Consider the following 6,935-nt stretch of genomic DNA (forward strand, 5'->3'; position numbering starts at 1 on the left):
CAGCTCATCTCTCATACAGCGGGGAATTCACATAAAATCTCTCCTAGGCTTTCTGGAGGAGGGATTATCAGAGCGAGCCTGCATAAAGATGCGGGTAAAACTAGAGACACCTAACTTTCAATTCCCCTCACAACCGTGGCAAAATCGAAACGTGTCTAGCCAGTGCTGGGGGAGGGGCAAGCGGAAAAAATCAAAACAATATAGTGTCTGAGTTCCCAATAGACACCCTCCACACCCAACAATCGGCAGGCCCAGAGTATAGTTTGAACTGCTGAGAGGCATCACTCAGGGGAAATCTGGTCTAGAAGGAGAAACCAGGACTAGCAGGGGAAACCAGGGGACTAGAGGCCAGTCCCATGTGACTGGGCGGCTGGAGACTGCAGGCCCGCAGGCGACAGTCCACCGGCTGCCCGCATGACTAGGCGGCTGGCAAACGCCCCCCGCCGGTGACCGACTGTGCCACTGAGTTTCTAGAGATCGCCCGCCCGCCAATGACAGCCCACCTGCTGCCCGCGTGACTGGGCAGCTGGAGATTGCCTGCCCGCCAGCCACCCACTGCACGACTGGGCAGCTGGAGACCGCCTGCCCGCCAGTGACCCAGAGCTGAAACCAACCAGAGACAGTCGAGTCACACCCCCGTATTCGCACACCTTGACAAGGAGCCTGGGGCCCGCCAAAACAGAGAGGTGACGTCACTGGAGCTCGGCCTTCGGATTTACTTCAAAGTGGAATCCACTTTATCAGGCATAGTCTACCAACACAAAAGAGAGACAACAGAGATATACAACACCAAAACAAATCTATAGAATAAAGCAGAAACACAGCAATCAAATAGAGCTGGAAAGTAACGTGAACATCATGAAAAAACAAGGGAAAAAAAGGAGTACAAACAATGCAGGACAACTTAATTCTACAGGAGGACCTAGAAGCATCAGAAACAGGGATAGGAAAATAACTCAAGGCATACCTAACTCAGATGGAAAGGAATATTAGAGAAGACATGAGGCAGCAAGTCCAAGGAATAAAAGTATATTTTGAAAATGAATTAAACAAACAAATTCAAATGGCAAACAACGAGCTTTACCAGGAGATAGAGATCTTAAAAAAATTCAAACGGTAATTCTAGAAATGCAGGAAACTATAAACCAAATTAAAAACTCAAACGAGAATATTACAAATAGACTAGATCAAGTAGAAGTCAGAACATCAGATAATGAAGACAAAGTTTATCAACTTGAAAAGAATATAGTCAACACAGAAAAGATGCTTAAATCCCTCAAGCAATCTATTCAAGAGATATGGGATGTCATAAAAATAAATAAATAAATAAAAACTTCATCTGGATAGAAGAAGGCATAGAGATTCAAACCAAAGGAATGGACAACATATTAAAAGAAATAATTCTAGAAAACATCCCAGAGATGAAAGATAAATTGGATTGCCAAATCCTGGAAGCCTACAAAATCCCAAACATTCAAAACCATAATAGACCAACTCCAAGACATATAATTATGAATATAGCCAACATACAGAACAAGGAGAGAATATTAAGCGCTATAAGAGAAAGGAGGCAGATTACATTCAGGGGTAAACCAATTAGGTAAACGACTGATTTTTCATCACAGACATTGAAAGCGAGAAGATCCTAGAACAATGTATTTCAAATGCTGAAAAATAATGGATTCCAACCAAGAATATTGTATCCAGCAAAATTAAGCTTCAGATTTGAAAATGAAATTAAAGTCTTTCACAAGAAACAAAAGCTTAAAGAATTCACAGCCAGAAAACCAGCACTGCAAAGCATTTTGAGCAAAATACTACAAGAAGAAGAATTGAAAAATAGTGCTCAAAACTAACAGTGGGAGGTACCTCAGTAAAGGGGCAGGAAAGTAACCATAAATTTAAAAACTAGCCAAACTAAAATATAATAAATAAATAAACATGACTGTAAGTACAAATCATATTTCAATTGTAACCTTAAATGTTAATGGCCTAGACTCACCAATCAAGATACATGGGCTAGTAACGTGGATCAAAAAAACAAATCCAACAATATGTTGCCTTCAGGAGACTAATATGATAGGAAAAGACATACACAGGGTGAAGGTAAAAGGTTGGGAAAAATCATACCACTCACATGGCCCTCAGAAGAAAGAAGGAGTGGCCATACTCATATGGAATAAAATCAACTTCAAACCTAAGTTAATCAAAAGGGATAAAGAAGGACACTATATTCTGTTAAAAGGAACCATCCACCAACAAGACATAACAATTATCAATTTGTGTGCACCAAGCAATGGAGCTGCAACGTTCATAAAACAAACTCTCCTCAAGTTCAATAGTCAAATAGACTACAACACAATAATTATGGGTGACTTCAACACACCACTCTCGGCATTAGACAGATCCTCTAGACAGAAACTGAATAAAGAAGCTATAGAACTCAAAAGCACAATCAATAACCTAGACTTAACTGACATATATAGAATATATCAACCATCATCAAGTGGATACACGTTCTTCTCCGTAGCATCACATGGATCCTACTCAAAGATATATTATGCCATAGGGCAATTCTTAGTAAATATAAAGGTATGGAAATAATACCATGCACCATATCTTATCATAATGGAATGAAACTGGAAATCAATGATAAAAGAAGGAAGGAAAAATCCTACATCACATGGAAAATGAGCAAGATGTTACTGAATGATGAATGGGTGACAGAAGACATAAAGGAGGAGTTAAAAAAAATTATTGGAGACAAATGACAATACAGACACAATGTACCAGAATCTATGTACACTGTGAAAGCAGTTTTAAGAGGGAAATTCATTTCTTGGAGTTCTTTCCTCAAAAAAAGAAAAACCAACAAATAAATGAACTCACACTACACCTTAAAAACCTAGAAAAGGAAGAGGAAAACAACAGCAAATGTAGTAGAAGACAAGAAATAATTAACTTTAGAGCAGAAATCAACAAAATTGAAACAAAAAAAATTGAAAAAATTGATAAAACTAAAAGTTGGTTCTTTGAAAAAATAAATAAGATCGACAGGCCCTTAGTCATGCTAATGAAGAGAAGAAGAGAGAGAACTCAAATTACTAACATACGGGATAAAAAAGGCAATATCACAACAGACACTACAGAAATACAGAAGATACTTAGAAAGTATTTTGAAACACTATATTCCAATAAAATAGAAGATAGTGAAGATATCGATAAATTTCTTGAGTCATACGATCTGCCCAGATTGAGTCAGGAAGACACACACAATTTAAAGAGACCAATAACAAAGGAAGAAATAGAAGAAGCCATCAAAAGAGTACCAACCAAAAAAGCCCTGGACCGGATGGGTATACAGCAGAGTTCTACAAAACCTTCAAAGAAGAATTAATACCAATATTTTTCGTGCTATTTCAAGAAATACAAAAGAAAGAGCTCTTCCAAATTCATTCTATGAGGCCAACATCACCCTGATCCCGAAACCAGACAAAGACACTTTAAAGAAAGAAAACTACAGACCAATATCTCTAATGAAATTCGATGCAAAACTTCTCAATTAAATCCTGGCGAATCGAATACAAAGGCATATCAAAAAAATTGTGCAACATGATCATGTAGGATTCATCCCTGGGATGCAAGGATAGGTCAATATATGGAAATCAATAAATGCCATTCACCACATCAATAGATTTAAAGACAAGAACCATATGATCATCTCGATAGATGCAGAAAAAGCATTTGACAAAGTTCAGCATCCCTTTATGCTCAAAACAATAGAAAAACTAGGGATAACAAAAACTTACCTCAACATTGTAAAAGCTATATATGCTAAAACTCAGGCTACGATCATCCTAAATGGAGAAAAACTGAAGGCATTCCCTCTAAAATCTGGAACAAGATAGGGATGCCCTCTATCACCACTTCTATTCAATTTAGTTCTTGAAATACTAGCCAGAGCAATTAGACAGACACAAGAAATTAATGGCATAAAAATAGGAAAAGAAGAATTTAAATTATCGCTATTTGCAGATGACATGATTATATATTTAACAGACCCAAAAGGGTCTACAGAGAAATGGCTAGAGTTAATAAATGAATTCAGCAAAGTGGCAGGATATAAAATCAACACGCATAAATCAAAGTCATTCCTGTATATCAGCAACAAAACTTCTGAAATGGAAATGAGGGACCACTCCATTCACAATATACTCAAATAAAATAAGATATTTGGGAATCAACCTAACAAAAGAGGTGAAAGATTTATATAACGAAAACTACAGAACCCTGAAGAGAGATATAAAATAAGATCTTAGAAGATGTAAAAATGAACCCTGTTCATAAATAGGCAGAACTAACATCATCAAAATGGCCATATTACCCAAAGTTCTCTATAGGTTTAAAGCGATGCCAATCAAAATCCCAACAGCATTTCTTGTAGAAAAAGATAAAGCAATCATGAAATTCTAATGGAAAAACAAAAGACCCAGAATAGCAAAAGCAACTCTAAGCAGGAAGTGTGAATCTGGAATTATAGAGATACCAGAGTTCAAACTGAACTACAAAGCAATAGTAATAAAAGCAGCGTGGTACTGGTACCAAAACAGGCAGGTGGACCAATGGTACAGAACAGAGGACACAGAAACCAATCAACAAAATTACAACTTTCTTATATTTGATAAAGGGGCTAAAAGCATGCAATGGAGGAAGAATAGCATCTTCAACAATGGCGCAGGAAAAACTGGAAATCCACATGCAACAAAATGAAACTGAATCCCTTTATCTCGCCATGCACAAAAGTTAACTCAAAATGGATCAAGGAGCTAGATATAAAATCAGAGACACTGCGTCTGATAGAAGAAAATGTTGGCTACGATCTACATACCGTGGGGTTGGGCTCCAAATTCCTAAATAGGACACCCATCACACAAGAGTTAATAACAAGAATCAACAAGTGGGACTTACTCAAATTAAAAAGTTTCTTTCTCAGCAAGAGAAACAATAAGAGAGGTAAATAGAGAGCCTACATCATGGGAACAAATTTTTACCCCTCACACTTCAGATAGAGGCCTAATATCTAGAATATACAAAGAACCCACAAAATTAAACAATAAGATAACAAATAACCCAATCCACAAATGGGCCAAGGACCTGAAAAGACACTTCACAGAGGAGGACATACAATCCATCAATAAGTACATGAAAAAATGCCCACCACCTCTAGAAGTCAGGGAATTGCAAGTCAAAACCACCCTAACATATCATCTCACTTCAGTAAGATTGGCAGCCATTTTGAAATCAAACAATAATAAGTTTTGGCGAGGATGTGGGGAAAACGGTACACTTGTACACTGCTGGTGGGACTGCAAATTGTTGAGGCCAATTTGGAAAGCAGTATGGAGATTCCTGGGAAAGCTGGGAATGGATCCACCATTTGACCCAGCTATTGCCCTTCTCGGACTATTCCCTGAGGATCTTAAAAGAGCGCACTTTAGGGATAGTGCCACATCAATGATCATAGCGGCACAATTCACAATAGCTACACTGTGGAACCAACCTAGATGACCTTCAATAGACGAATGGATAAAAAAAGGAGCATGTATACACAGTGGAGTATTATGCAGCACTAAAAAATGACAAAATCATAGAATTTGAAGGGAAATGGATGGCATTAGAACAGATTATGCTAAGCGAAGCTAGCCAATCCTTCAAAAACAAATGCCAAATGTTTTCTTTGATATAAAGAGAGCAAATAAGAACAGAACAGGGAACAAGAGAATGAGGAAAACATTAACACTAAACGGAGATTAGAGGGGGAGAGAAAGGGAGAGAGTAGTGAAAGCATATGGTAATGGTAAGAGACACTAAATGTTACACAAAATTACATATAAGAGGTTGTGAGGGGAAAGGGGGGAAAACAAGAAAGAGAACTGAACAACAGCAGATGAGATAGAGAGGGTAGATGGGAGGAGAGGGGAGGGGGATAGTAGGGTATAGGAAAGGTAGCAGAATACAACAATCATTAATATGCCATTATGTAAAAATGAGTGAGTGTGTAACTTATGTGATTCTGCGATTTGTATTGGGGTAAAAAGGGGAGTTCATAACCCAATTGAGTCAAATGTATGAAAGATGATATAGCATGAGCTTTATAATGTTTTGAACAGCCAAAAAAAAGAAAAAAAAAAGGAATTTAATTTCCAATATTTGAGATATTTTACAACTTTATTTTTTAATAAAATTGTCTTTTATTTGTTATCTTACTTGCTGTTATCTGCCTTTCAGTTTGAAAAAACTATGTGCTGTAGCCATTCATCCATGTAGTATGTAACAGAAATTTTTGAGTGTCTCCATATAACCAGATTGGCAAGGCATCAAGGTTTCCTTCATGAACAAGATGAAGGCTTTTCCATAAGAAATTTAATATTCTGCAATACATTTTTTTTTAACTTTACAATTAAATTTCAAATATTTTTAAAAAAAGAAGGATCTAAACCCCACAGTAAGAAGGCCTCAAAGTGGAGAAGTGGAGCAGTATTAATGGCAGGCCTATTTAATCACTCCTGGTTCACTGGAAGGGTGTCCAGGCCACCCTGAATTTAGGCAAATGAGGGGCAAGGGAGCTTATTTTGGACACTCTCTTGGGCTGCGCCCCTCATGGAAAACTCTAGCCAGAGGTTATGAGGAGTGTCTATGTGGAAGAAGATGAGGGCCATGTGGGAGTGTTTTGGTTTTAATTGTGGTCATTTGTGTGGCAGTCGGAAGAGATTACTGGGTTCAACTGGGCTTTAACACTGGTGTGATTCCCCTTGGAGAATGCCTTCTGGAACTGACCTCAGAGAAGTATAGCCATGAATTGTGTTGCGATTTCAGAAGGCCACACGTGAGAGTCGCCCTTGGAAACTGAGATTTAGGCCCAGGGTGGCTTTCCC

Source organism: Callospermophilus lateralis, unplaced genomic scaffold, assembly GCF_048772815.1.
Source record: "Callospermophilus lateralis isolate mCalLat2 unplaced genomic scaffold, mCalLat2.hap1 Scaffold_282, whole genome shotgun sequence".
NCBI lineage: Eukaryota > Metazoa > Chordata > Mammalia > Rodentia > Sciuridae > Callospermophilus > Callospermophilus lateralis.